Source organism: Staurois parvus, unplaced genomic scaffold, assembly GCF_062004578.1.
Source record: "Staurois parvus isolate SC_StPar_1 unplaced genomic scaffold, SC_StPar_1.0 ptg000155l, whole genome shotgun sequence".
Classification (NCBI taxonomy): domain Eukaryota; kingdom Metazoa; phylum Chordata; class Amphibia; order Anura; family Ranidae; genus Staurois; species Staurois parvus.
Genome location: NW_028317951.1, coordinates 22,208,683 through 22,223,273, shown reverse-complemented (window position 1 = coordinate 22,223,273; position 14,591 = coordinate 22,208,683). Strand labels below are relative to the sequence as shown.

At 44.6% G+C, this 14,591-nt stretch overlaps 1 protein-coding gene across 3 annotated transcripts in view; it reads left to right on the top strand.

The window, feature by feature from the left end:
• Positions 1-14,591, top strand: part of TBL1XR1 (TBL1X/Y related 1) — a 218,196-nt gene that overhangs the window by 116,514 nt on the left and 87,091 nt on the right. The window lies entirely within an intron of this gene.

Here is a 14,591-nt window from a genome sequence, read left to right as displayed (position 1 = left end):
CTGGACCAGCCTGCTGGAAGACCCTCTGACCTGGATTCAGCCAGACCACTTCATGGCAGTTGTGTGCAGCAATTATCAGTGAAGAACCAGATGTCTCCCTGCAACAAGAGGTAGAGCGTATCTTGTCCTAGGCAGAACTTCAAGTTTCAGCCTTATTAGCCCTGTGCATTTCAAATGTAGACGGATGAATGGCAGATTTCCTCTGCCAGTGGCACTTGGGACACGGACAGTGGTCGCTACACCCAGAGGGTTTTCAGAACCTGTCCTCTGTGAGGAAAGCCACTTGTGAACCTCCAAGTTAAACATCAGTTTGGACACTTTGGTATCCATGTGCAGGGATCTGTACCTTTCCTCCTCTGAAAGTACCTTCTTGTTTACTCCAAAGGATTGAGATGGAGAGTATTCCAGTGTTACTAATTTCTCCAGATTGGCCCAGATGGATGTGGTATGTGGACTTTTGACAGATGCACCATAGACTCTGCCAGACTGTCCAAATCTACTGTCCCAGGAAATGGTTTGCCATGCTGCTCCAAAGTCCGTGGTCTTAACAGCATAGTTGTTGAAGCCAAGCTCCTAATAGACAGGGGCATTTCTAATACACGGTTTAAATAGTGTTTGTTTTTTTTTTTTAATTTACTCAGCAGGTTGAAGAAAAGAAAACTCAGATCCTTGTATCCACACAAGTGATGTGGATGCAGGGATCTCTCCAACTGTCCTATTGTCAGTGGGGAATTCCACCCACCCTGACCCACTGTCAGAATACACTGAATGGGAGGTCCTCCATGTGGCTCCCTCTGTCCGGTTTCCATTGACTCCATGGGATCTGAATCCTAGTTATCTTTTTGCTTCAGAAACTGCTGTATGAAGCCATTAGAGACATTCTCTCTCTAATCTCACCCACAAGGTGGTCTTTATAACCATGACCCCTGCAAGGCACGTGTCTCAACTAGTAGACTTGACTTGCAAAGAACCCTTTTTGAGCTTGAATTGGGGACAAGCTTGCTGTTGAGGCCCTGGATGTCTGCCTAAGGTAATTCCTGCCTTTTTCCTCAACCCGACTGTTATTCTCCTGCCCCTCTGTCTTGCTTTGGTACAGCAAAAGGAAATTTCCCTTCTTTAAATATGGTTTGAGCTTTGTAAGTCTCTCAGCCACTGAGAGAGACTTTTTTCAGAAAGACTAATTCACTTTGGCATTCTGGATGTGCGCTCTTTTGGAGCTTCTCATTCACCAGTTTTCTCCTTTTCTAAGGCCTACTCTATTAGGTCTGTGAGTGCCTTTTGGCCTTTTCGGCACCTGTTTCCCTTGTGTAAGCCTGCACCCTGCGATTCTGTTCACACGTTTTCTAAGTTCAACCCAGTGAACGTTTCTGCCTCATCTGCTGGCAATTTTGGGTGTAAGATTTTTCAGGGGGGGCTGTTTGAGTTGCATACAGTCTTTCCTGCTGTTCTTTGAACCTGTTAGTGATTGTTTGCTATTGCCTACCCCTCGCTTGGACTGATTGTGGATGTCCCAAAAGTTTAAGCTTTCCTTTTGTCTCTCAGTAGACTAAAAAGAAAATAGAATTTATTTTTTAATCCTACACTACAGGACACACAAGCCCCTCAAGTCTTGGCCATGGGTTTAATGCTGCCACATTCAAATGAGGACAATTGCAAACAAAGTTGTTATAACACCTTCCACTCCCAGTAAACCACATGTGCGCACACACATGCACACGCTATTAGCATTAGCTTTTTTTTTCGCTAATGTCCTTGGATAATAGACAACCTCTCTCTACTGAGGGATATTACTGGAAGAATGAAGACTTTTATTCTTCACATGGACAAAGTTTTTTTTTTTCCATGTGCTGCATTGATGCTACTGAGGCAATATGAGGTTTCTGGATTGGTCTTCCATTTCAAGATCCCCCCATGGGGCAACATAGGGCTTGCCTGCACATTGCTTTTGGATACTGGACTCAATGTCCCATTTGTCCAACTCATCCAGTGCAACAGCGTTGCTTCCCAATGAAGATGAGGAGAATGATGAATTTAAAGTTTGGGCAGGGTGCGTACTTGCTTAAAGTTAGAAATATCACCCCTTAGCTGAACTGAACCTAAGTTCTCTAGTATGGGATTCCTTCCCAAAACTACAAAATCTAAAAAGGTCCTTTTTTCTTACTTTTACACAATGTGCTATATGAGGACTGACCAACACCATTTGAACTGTATATACCCGCAGGAGGTTCGCACAACAGTACCCATTTGAGGGGGTTCACCACAAAAAGTGGAAAGTGCCTCTAGTGGATCCAGCTATTTCCTGCCTCACCAAATCCCCTTTGGTTCCTGTTGAGGATGCCCCAGACTATTAAGACTTCGTGGAGAAAAAGCTTAAGGCACTTCTAAAACCCAACTCTCTAGTAAAAATTAAAACTCATCCTTTGCAGTGGGGCTGTGCCCGCAATGCAAGGGTTAGCTGCTCCTTTCTGTCCACAGGACAGTGGCAGCATTTTACTTGATCTGCTCCCCTGGCAGACAGTACTCTCCAGTGGTGGACTGTCCCTTGTGTCCAGTTCATTGTTCTGGACCCTGCATCGGTTTTGTTGATGTCCAGACCACTGGACTGCAGGGTGACCAGTTATACAGTTCTAGACTCAGCCGCCCTGCTAAAGTGGCTGATCCATGCAGTGCAAGCACAGCCCCAATGCAAGGGAGGAGCTTTACTAGAGTTCAGTTTTAAAGGAGAAGTAGGCCCAAAGATTTTTTTGGCCATACTTCTCTGGGTCACAGGAGTGCACTTTGTTCTGCATTCCTGTGACCCAGATTCAGCCAACAGCAGGCTAAGGTCCACTGTCTGCTGATGTCATCAGCCGACCCAAACTCTGAAGGGATTCTAACTTTTAATATCAGGATCTACCGAGATGCCCAAGTTGCAGCTGTCTCAGCTTTTCAGTGCTCTGCTCAGACCCTGAGCCAGCTGCTCCCATCCCCTTCCTAGTGGGCACTGAAGAGCAGAGTGGTGACAATCACCTCCTCTTTGCTCGCTGAAGACCGAGAACTGAGTAATTAGGGGTCTTTAAATGATCAGTTCCCAGTCTTAGAGGTGGCGAGGGACAGATGGAGCTTCAGACCTTTGCTGCAGCCAAACAGGCAAGTATGATTGTTATATTGAAATCCTACACTCTCTCTAGCGCAGCCATGCAATCATTAGTGATGTCAATGACTGTTTGCCAAAGTCTGGCAGTCTTGGTCAAGTGCATAGGGTGCAACCCTGTATCAATCCTGACAGATTCCTCAATTCATAGAAAATTGGAGCTCTCTTTCTAGCACTTTGCACAGCTGCATAGACAATTTGGCAGACTTGTTGCACCAAAATTCTTTGCAGGTACTCTGTTTGACAGTGAGCAACACTGAGTCTTTGAAGACATTTTATTAAGGAAATCATGGGTGGAAAAAAGCATCCATACCGGTAAGAATAAAGTGAAGGTTGCAAAAGCAAAGCTTGCTGCTTCTGGGTTCAGGAAGCATTCCCTTTGTCCCCCTCCGGACCTCCGCTACAAAAGCCAAAATCTTCAGTCAGTGCAGGTCCAAGTCAGCCAACTCTGGTTCGAAGCCCTCTTTGCAATTAAGTGGTCCCCACACTTTTGCAAGTGGGAGTGTAACGATTGACCTTTTTGCCAACCTGGACTTGAGATGTTTTGTACCTTTTTGTGTGCAGGACATGGTGTTCCATAGGTACAGGCTGAAGTACTCCCTACTGCCTCCCTGCTTCATGCCTTCCAACCTGTCTGCCTTTCCAACTAGATTAGGTGCTCTTCGATAGTGCTTATACCAGTTCCCTCCAAGGAACGATTTCAGGGTTATTATTCAAACCTGTTTTAAGGTTCTAAATCCCAATGGGGGCTTTTGTCCCATACTAGACTTGAAGGTTCCCAACACCTATTTGCTGGCCTAAAAGTTCCATATAGAATCAACCAGGTCTTTCACTGCACTGCAATATGGAATTTCTAGCATCCATAGACATCAATAATGCATTTGCATATAACCCATTTTTTTTATTCCCTGCAGCAGAAGTTCCTGTGATTTGTGGTGGGAGAGCACCATTTTCAGTTTGTGGCTCTTTCCTTTTGAACTGTCCAAGCACCTAGAAACTTGACCTACTCCACGTTGGGCTCTCTTGATTTGAATGCTGACCCTCCAAACTCATGTACAGGCCCTCTGCTCCCAAAATCTTACTTTGGTCCATTTTTGCATGAGGATACTATGCGCGTTTGGGTGCCATTATCCATAATGGCACCCTTAATGCAGTGTGTTCTGGCTGCGATTGTCATGTGGAAAATGCGTGTTTAAAAATCGCGCTAAGCTAGCGACCCAAAAAGAAGCAGGAGCTTTGTTTATGTGACAAATGCACATAGGGTAGCCCATTGAAGTGTATGGGCTGCCCTGTGCAGGACATGGGAAATTGTGAGTGGGAATGCTCATTCCCGTACTTGATATGTGAAAGGAGCCTGTATTCTATACTGCACAGTATTTTACATGCAAGTCAAAAACATAACTTACAGTGTGGTTCCAGAGTGCTGTAATCAGTAGTAGCTGTTTGGTTTGGGAGACCTTTATTTTCAATGCCTCCCCATAACACCTTCACTCACAGTTCCTGGAGCTAAAGTGCTGTGTGTCCTTGATTCCCTGGGATATTTGGTGACTATGAATGGTTGCCTTTGGGGGGATATCACTCCACGCACGGTGTCTTTATCTGGCATTCTACCATTTCTAGGTAGTGCGTTTGTTGGCAAGAAGTATATAATCGCACTAAAAATACACTGACCCACATTCCCTAGATCTTCCAACCAAACTAACTAGAATCCTCTCACTTAGTTGCGAACAGCTGTGTCATCTACAATTTACCTCCTTCTAGGCCATAATTGTCTTCTACAAAAAGACACACCATTATAATCCTTAAGTGTATCAATCTTTTTAGAGAAATATCAAATAAAGCCAAGGTGTAAAGAGAATAGTTTCCTATAACATCAAAATGTGGCCTGCATCTGCCAAATTTGTTCCTGTCTAGAGTTTCAGCCACTTTCCAAGTACAACACCTTGCATGATAGGTATTGCTTCAAGAGACAGCCACTTGAAGCACAGTCTAAAGCAACTAGTAAGAAAAAAAAAATTAAAATGACAGAACCGTATGATGAGCAGCTTTATACTTGATTGCCTGGCAGCCTGTTTGCTGAAACTCTGTTGTGTAGCAGAGCTCCCAATGGCAATCCTATTTAAATGTTAAGTTCACATTTAGGGCTCTTGCACATTGCTGCCTGTAAATGCTCAATTTTTAAGCATGCAGGTGCGGTTTTGTTTTTCTGATCTAAATGCAGCCAATTGTATTAATGTGCCTGAATGGCTGGCTTAACATGTTACACCCATATTCGGAGTGTAATATGTTACATCAAACCCCCACCACCAATCCCCCATTTTAACAATGAGTAGGGGACCCTCTCCCTAACCCGCTGTCACAATTTTTAAAAACCATAGGGCTGGGCTCTGCTCACACACCTGCATCATTTATTTAAAATTCTGTGAATGAACAAACTGCAAATCCCATCTGCCACTGTGGCAGATGGCTTGTAGTTCTCACTGAACTGCGAGGGCGCTGGTGAGCTCCCTCATAATTCATTGAATCTTCCTTCTGTCCAGTAACGGTCAGTACTGCTGTCTGCCCATACTCCCTGTACGGACAAAGTGTGAAGGAGTTTTTTCTACAATAACAAACATGGTATACGTACTAGCTCTGTGCAATGGTATTGCACAGAGTGGCCTCCAACCTCTACTCATCTTGGATCCCACAGCGGCACTCTTGGCTTCTTGGGTGCATACCTGCAGGATCAGTCCTAAGCTGGGCTTGTGTGTCTATTGACACGCACAGCGTGGCTCAGCCCTGCCTGCTCTCGCTCTCTGCTCACATGATTTAATTGACAGCAGCAGGAGGCAATGGCTCCTGCTACTATCTTTGTGAGCACAAAGTGTGGAGAGAGCAGCTTCAGACAGCCATAGTGCTGGATCAAGATAGGGTAAGTAGACAGGGTGGTTTGAGGGTGATATAAACACTGGGACGTTTTTTTTACGTTTACTTAGTAAATGCATTAAGGCAAAAAATGCCTAGCCTTAGGCCTCATGCACACGGACAGTTTTAACTCCCCTAGAAGCTAGCAGTGTTTTGGCCCAAAAAAATGCTTGACACTTGTAAAAGTGCATACCATTTTTACCTGCGTCAAGCGTTTAGGCATTAATTTAATTGGCCTAGTTTAGGAGTGTCTACATGCATTTAGGCACGTCAAGCAATTGTCAAGCCACTCTCCTGCCACAAAACGCTGCTAAAATCTTATGTGTGCACGAACACACAGCATAACATGCAGGGGAGTTTAGAGGCAGTTAAAAACCAAAAAACAAAAAAAAAAACAACCTCCTGATGCCACTAGGAGCAACTATAAAATGTCCAGTGTGCATGAGACCTTAGAACCACTTTAACACATTGAGTATGATCAGCTAAATATTCCCCAGTAAACAATTTGTTAAAATTCTGCAGTTTACAACTTTCAATGCTGCTGCTGCCTGCTCTGTGTGGTTTCCCTAAACTTCTAGCCTTCACAGGAAACTGTCAACAGTGGGTAGTGCAGTCTGTAATGTAAGCTTGGAGAGGGTAGGAGGAGCATGGGAATACCTTGCTATTCTATGCTCACAGAACTGTGCTGCTATTGTACACTGTGGAAGGAGATACATTTAGTCCCTGCATTCATGGGTGGCTCCACAGGATGCCACAAGAGAAAAGAGCCCTCCTGAAACAGGAAACCTGGGGCAGCGGTCAGGGCACCAGTTTAACTGGATCATGGGCAGAGAGGAAGCTGTGTACTCTACATGTGATTACATCAGCAGCTGAAAGTGCTTGAAAAAAAATTAGGATTTAATATCCCTTTAAACAAATTGAGTTGATTTGGGTTGAAATAGACCAGGGTTTCTCAACTTTCTTACAGTGGAGGGGCCATTAGCAAAAATTACTCCACTCCTCTTCCAGGACAGCTTCAACATGAGATGGGCCATATTGACTATGGGAGGCGGCCCACACTCTTGCCCCATGCCACAGCCATTCCCCTTATCCACTGCGGCTGTGAGGGGGAGCCATTATGGGTGGACCAAGGGAGGGGCTGGGCCCTAAAAACCCCTACAAACTGCATCACCGTCGAGAGCAGATGGCGGCCATTAAGGAGGCAGATCTGTCAGAGCTGGGGGAGGCCAGCAACAAGGTAAGCCGCTGGTTGGCTGACAGAAGTTTTTTCCCTTTGCAGCTCTTAATGCTGTTCCTCAAGCTCATGGCAGAAGCCCTTGTTCCAGGAATACACTGACAAACCGGTCAAAAAAGAAACTGGGTCTCTCTTTAAAGATTTATTGCAGTCCATGACAAAGGAAATGTAGCAAACCTTCCAGCATTTTAGGGAACGGATGCAGGAATCTGTCCAAGAGGATTCTCTACCCGGCATCTCGGAGGTCACCTTAGGAGCAAACCACCCTACCAAAAAGAGATGGCAGCACCTTGGCCTCTCCGAGGAACTGGAGGAAGAGCCGGTCAGCTCTTCCGAGTCAGAGGTGGGAGAAATAAAAGAACAAGAACCTAAATCTCAAAGCTTCCTTTTGCCTGCAGAACACACGGATGGCCTCTTAAAAGTAATTTATGACACTGGATCTGGAGGAGGAACAACTGGATCTCTCGCTGCATGACCAGTTATATGCAGATCTACAGAGTCATATGTTTCCAGTCCACGCCACACTTTGGGACACTATAAAAAGAGAATGGGAAGAGCTAGAAAGGAAAGCCTTCCCCCCCCCCCCCCCCCCTAAAAATCTAAAAAGGCGAATCCCATTTAAAGACGAAATGCAGTGCTCTGGGAATCTTGCCCAAAGCTCGATGCTCCCCTTTCAAAAATCTCTTAAGAGTACCGACCTATCATTTGAGGATGGGGGCTCCCTAAAGGACCTGGTGGACCGTAAAGCTGACATGTTCCTCAGAAGAGTTTGGGAAGCATCCACGGTAAACTTTAATTCAGCCTTTGCAACTAGTGTTGCCCGTACTTTGGATGTATGGCTGGGCCAGCTCCGCTCCCACCTCGAACAGGGTGCACCTGTGGAAGAAATGATTAAATCTCTACTTATAACAGATGTATCGGCTGAGACCATCAAATACAGCAATATCGACTGCTCTCATAAATTCAGTGAGAAGAGCAATTTGACTGAAGTCTTGGCATGGAGACAAAGCATCGAAATCCAGACCATGTGCTCTGCCCTTCGAGGGCAAGCTCCTTTTCAGCTCAGAATTGGCCTCGGTACTCAAACGGTCTGCTGATAAAAGGAAAGGATTCCCAGTAGACAGGGGAAAAGGTCCTCCAAACAAGCAATGCTCAAATAATGAAACTAAGTTTCAAGGCCAATAAAGAGGCTGGTTCGCAAAAAAGGTGGGTTCCTCTTTTAACCCTAACCAAGACAAACTCGAGGCTCAATCCAAATGACTCACAAAGCCAGGTGGGAGGAATTCTGGGATACTTCCACACTCAGTGGCTGCAAACTACCCAGAATGTATAATTCAGAACGGTTACAGGATAGAATTCTCGCACCTTCCCCTTCACAGGTTTTTTGCAAGCCTACTACCAAGGGACAAGGAAAAGGCAGGTGCACCTGTAAAACTCTTGGAAAAACAACAAAACTTAATCAAACTTCTGGGGAAAGAAGAGCAGGGAAGGGGGTTTTATTCACTTTTTTCAGATTTAGAATCATTCTGAACTTTACTGAAGATTTTCTCTTCAGAAAAAATGGGAACAAATGTGTAAGATTTCAAAAAGTTTTGGATGGAAACAATCTACACTGTGAAGAACTCCTTTCCTCTGGAGTATTCATGGATTCAATCGACCTGAAAGATGCATACCTTCATATCCAAATAAGGAAGGTCTCAAGGAAGTTCCTGAGGTACACGTTAAAGCACAGGTGTCAAACTGGCGGCCCCCCAGCTGTTGCTAAACTACAAGTCACATGAGGCATTGCAAGATTGACGGCTACAAGTCACATGAGGCATTGCAAGATTGACGGTTACAAGCATGACTCCCAAAGGTTAGAGGTATGATGGGACTTGTTTGTTTCGCAACAGCTAGAGGGCTGCCAGTTTGACATCCCTGCGCTAAAGGGACCTAGGAAAACCATTCTATTCCAGGTCAATGTCCTTCCCTTTAGTCTGTCCTCAGCCGAAAGGACCTTCATAAAAGATCTACCAGAAGCTCTGCAAAACTTTAGGTTGAAGGTAATAAGTGTCATCCCTTACCTGGACGACCTACTTCTGTTTGCAGACTCAAGGGAAGTGTTAGAAAGGAACGTGACAGATACGATCTCTTTCCTAACGGAACTAGGCTGGTTAATAAATTTAGAACAATCAAAGTTAGCCCCTTGCAACAAATTTGTATACTTGGGATATATTTTGAATTCAACAAGCACCTACCTATACTTAACACGAGTGAAGGTGCTTTAGCTTCAGCAAAACACAGTGAGCCTTCTGGAGGCATCAGACTGCACAATCAGGGATGCCGTGAAGCTTATCGGACGAATGACTGCAGCCATAACGGGGGGGAAAGAAATACAAGTTCTGTCGAACAACAGTTGCATACCTAAACAGACAACGAGGCACCAGTTCACCAAAGTTAATGGAAATAGCAGTAACGCTCTTAACCTGGGCAGAAGAAAACCTAATGTCAATCATGGCAGTCCATTTGAAGGGGCACCTGAACTCTGACAGACAAACTAAGTCTAGAGGAAATCAGCCAGTCATTGGTGCCTCAGCCACTCAACATTTGCTCAAATCTGCAGCAGGTGGGGTACTCCTTCCATAGACCTTTTCACCAACAGAAGTAATACGAAACTAAGGAAATATTTCTGTCACCAAAGAGACCCTCGAAGTGCAGACGCATAAGCCCAATCAGGGGAAAGAGATCTCCTCTATGCCTTTCCACCCTTTAGATTGATCCCAAGAGTTTAGCAGAAGATACAGATGTATCAAACCAAAGACATCCTAATCGCTCCATTTTGGCCTAAAAGGTCGTGGCTCTCCAGAGAAAGCTGAGTTTGTTGAACCCCTGGATACTTCCACCTAAGAACGACCTTTTGGCACAGAGGGAAGTAATACACCCACACCCGCAGAGGCTGTTACTGGCAGCTTGGTTTCTGAGCAGGAAAGGATGATCAGAGAAAGTGGTCTCCACCATTTTAAATGGATGAAAAAAGTCCACAAATGCCATTTATGACAAAATTTGGAAAAGATTTACTTGCTGCAAGGTAGAAAACTGCTTGTTAGAAGTGCTTATTCTGAATGCAGTCCTCGAATTCTTGCAAGCAGGAGCAGATAGAATTCTAGCAGTTAGCACACTTAAAGTACAAGTAGCTGCTTTATATAAAGTGCAAGTAGCTGCTTTATCTAATTTTCTGGAGTTGAAGTTGGCCGAGGACCTGCTGGTCTTCAGATTCTTGAGGGTCATCACCAGTCGTAAAAACCCATAGGAACGGTCTTAAACACTTCAGAGAGTATTTGTCCTGTTGAAAGCTTAACACTGAAACCTATCCTCTTAGTTGCCTTGGTCTCAGCTCGTAGAATCAGCGAACTTCAAGCACTGTCAGTGATGGAGCCTTGCTGCACAATTCTATTGGATAACATTATCCTCAACTTAGACCCAGCATTCCTACCAAACGTGTCAAACTTTCACAGAACAGAAGAAATCCTAACTCTGTCATTTTGCGGAAATCTGAGTAATGTCAAAGAACAGGATTATAACAAAATCAATGGGAGTAGGTGTCTTATTGCTTATATTGAGCGCGCAAAGGAGTGTAGAAATTCTTCCAGGCTCTATCTTATTCCAAGGAAGGGCTCTGAAGGACTCCAAGGGCACCATTGCAAGGTGGCTAAGGTAAGCCAATTCGTAAGGCTACAAAAACCACAACACTAATGCCACCATCTGGATTGAAGGCTCATTCGACTAGAGCCACCGCAGCTACATGGGCAAAGAAAGCTGGGCATGCTCCTAATGAGACGACTGATGGTGTTCTGGAGTATTCACTCCCAGATCTGGAGCAGGGCATCACTGAGTTCCTGGACAGTCTGAGGTGCAACCTGGCATCGTCTGATGGCCCAAAACACGATATCCCAGAGGTGTTCTATTGGATTTAGGTCAGGTGAGCGTGGAGGCCATTCAGTGATATCAATTCCTTGATTCTCCAGGAACTGCCTGCATACTTTCGCCACATGAGGCCGGGCATTGCCGTGCACCAGGAGGAACCCAGGACCCACTGCACCAGCTTAGGGTCCAACAATGGGTCCATAGATTTCATCTCGATACCTAATAGCAGTCAGGGCGCCATTGTCTAGCCCAGCAATGGGCAAACTACGGCCCGCGGGCCGTATACGGCCCGGCGGACCTTTTAATCTGGCCCGCGGAGCTAGGCTCCCGCTAGGCTCCTCTCACAGTTCGCTCTGAAGACCGGTGTAGTATGAAGATCTGTCTCCTATGAGGATCTGTCCCCCTCGACCTATCTGCGCATGTGCCGGAGATCGCCGATCGGCTGCTAATGCGTGACACTGGCACATGCGCAGATACGTCGAGGGGGACAGATCCTCATAGGAGACAGATTTTCATGCTACACCGGAACGGTGAGAGGAACGCGCGGAGCAAAGGTAAGTGAATTGACACAGGGGGGACTTGGGGACTTAATATGGGGGATGAATTACTATAGGGGGGATGAATTACTATATGGGGGATGAATTACTATGCTTACTATAGGGGAATATTACTATACTTACTATGGATGACACATACACATCATTCATCTACTCTTGGTCCGGCCCCCGGGTCCAATATATGAACCCATTGCGGCCCTCAAGTCAAAAAGTTTGCCCACCCCTGGTCTAGCCTGTAGAGGTCTGTGCATCCCTCCATGGATATGCCTCCCCAGACCATCACTGACCCACCACCAAAATGTTCATGCTGAACGATGTTACGCGGCTTCTCCAGACCCTTTCACGGCTGTCACACGTTCTCAGGGTAAACCTGCCTTATCTATGAAAAGCACATGGCGATAGTGGTGGACCTGCCAATTCTAGTGTTCGATGGCAAATGCCAGTTGAGCTGTATGGTGCCAGGCAGTGCGCACAGGGCCCACTAAAGGATGTCGGGCCCTCAGGCCACCCTCATGAAGTCCGTTTCTGATTGATTAGAGACATTCACACCAGTGGCCTGCTGGAGGTCATTTTGTAGGGCTCTGGCAGTGCTCATCCTGTTCCTCCTTGCACAAAGGAGCAGATACAGGTCATGCTGATGGGTTTAAGGACCTTCTACGGCCCTGTCCAGCTCTCCTAGAGTAACTGCCTGTCTCCTGGAATCTCCTCCATGCTCTTGAGACTGTGCTGGGAGACGCAGCAAACATTCTGGCAATGGCACTTATTGAAGTGCCATCCTGGAGGCGTTGGACTGCCTGTACAACCTCTGTAGGGTCCAGGTATCGCCTCATGCTATCAGTAGTGGCACTGACCATAGCCAAGTGCAAAACTAGTGAAAAACAGTCAGAAAAGAGGAGTAGGGAAAAAGATGTCAGTGGCCTCCACCTGTAAAACCATTCCTGTTTTAGGGGACGTCTCGCTGTTGCCCATCTAGTGCTTCTGTTAATTTTATTAACACCACAACAGCTGAAACTGATTTACAACCCCCTCTGCTATTTAACTGACCAGATCAATATCCCAGGAGTTTAATTGACTTGATGCTTTACTCTGATTAAAAAGTGTTCCTTTAATTGTTTTGAGCAGCATACTATTAAATAATGGAATCAATATTAAAACGTACCTATTTAATATGCAACTTGTGCTTGCTTTTCCACATTATGTGGGAGCGGGGCACATTATGGGATGCTCAGCAGGGCAGATTATGGGGCACATAACATGGGTCACACAACAAGAGCATGACACATTACAGTACTGGTTTCTACCAGTTTCCTATGCATAGCATGGCAGAAGAGCAGCTGAGATCTTTCATCTTGTGGTGCACTGTTCACCGCCAGCCTCTCCTCCCTTCCAGTACATTCTAGGTAATGTAATGTACAAGCACCTAGGATAAACAGGAGTGGTGGGGTCGGCGGTAAACAGTGGAGAAATTTTGTTTGCCAGTGCCCCTCTGCTTGTGGGAGATGCGATCTACCTGTGAACCTCAGGAGCCTCATATGAAAAACTATCACATAAACAGTGGACGGGATGAAACTAAAGCAACCTAAACCACATTGTAAAGTGTTCTAAAATTTTTGATTAGTAGTGTATACAATTAAAAAAAACAATCACTGTGTCAGCTGCTAGCAGTCATAAACAGTGTTTGTATAATGTATTTAACATTGTTATTAAATAGATGTGTCATTTTATCAACATATAATCAATGTATTGGCAAAAAATATATATTTCCTAAACTATACAGTATATCCGTTTGTTAATATCTACCACTCACGAAAGTGCTTTATTTGCGCAATACATACAATAAAGTTCTAATAAAGACATGCATTTATAGAGCGTTCTGTAAATTACTATAGACTGAACATGTATATTCATAACCAAAATATGAAGTTTCTTAATGTGTGTGGACTGTTTGTACGTACAACCCCAGTTCCAAAAAAAATTGGCACACTGTGTGAAACACACATAAATTTCAATGATTAGAAAATCTCATAAACCCTTATTATATTCTCAATAGGAAACATATCAAATGTATAAACTGAGAAAATATATTCGGTAGATGATATATTTTAGGTTTTTGTAATTTTACGTTGAATATTATACAGAAGTTGTTTGACAATTTTTAGATGCAGCTTTTCACAGATTGATGAACCTCTGCACACCTTCACTTTTGAGATGCTCTGGGGTTGATTTATTAAAACTGGAGAGTACAAAATCTGGTGCAGCGCTGCATCATAGCTGATGAGCTTCTAACCTCAGCTTGTTCAATTAAAGGATAAGTTCACCTTTCATTTTAGCGTGTAACATGTTATGAATGGACTGGCCCCCACCTCTCTTTTTTTGCCAGCTATTGGGGGATCTTCTTCCCCTGCTAGCTGTCACAATTTAAAAAAAAAAAAAAAGTGGCTGTTTAGGTCCCTCTGCCTGCCGGCCACGGTATCCATTCACAGAGTTCTGTGAAATGAAAACTACAGTTTCCGACAGCCTTTCATGCCACACGTGAGGCATCGCTTTGAATATTCTAGTAAGAGCAATAATTTTAGCACCAGACCTCCTGTGGTAATCAGTAAAAGCTTTTAAAGCGTCGCTTATGGAAATTTTTAAGTACCGTAGTATGTCACCATTCCACAAGCGTGCACAATTTTAAAGCATGCTATTTTAGGTATCCATTTACTTGGCGTAACATCATTTCTTATATTTTATCAAACAATTGGGTATTATATTGTGTTTTTTGAGCATTAAAATTTCTTACACTCACACACACACTCTTTTCTAGCAAGATGAAACTGATTTTTACATGTAGGAGAGAAGTGTCAGAACTGGC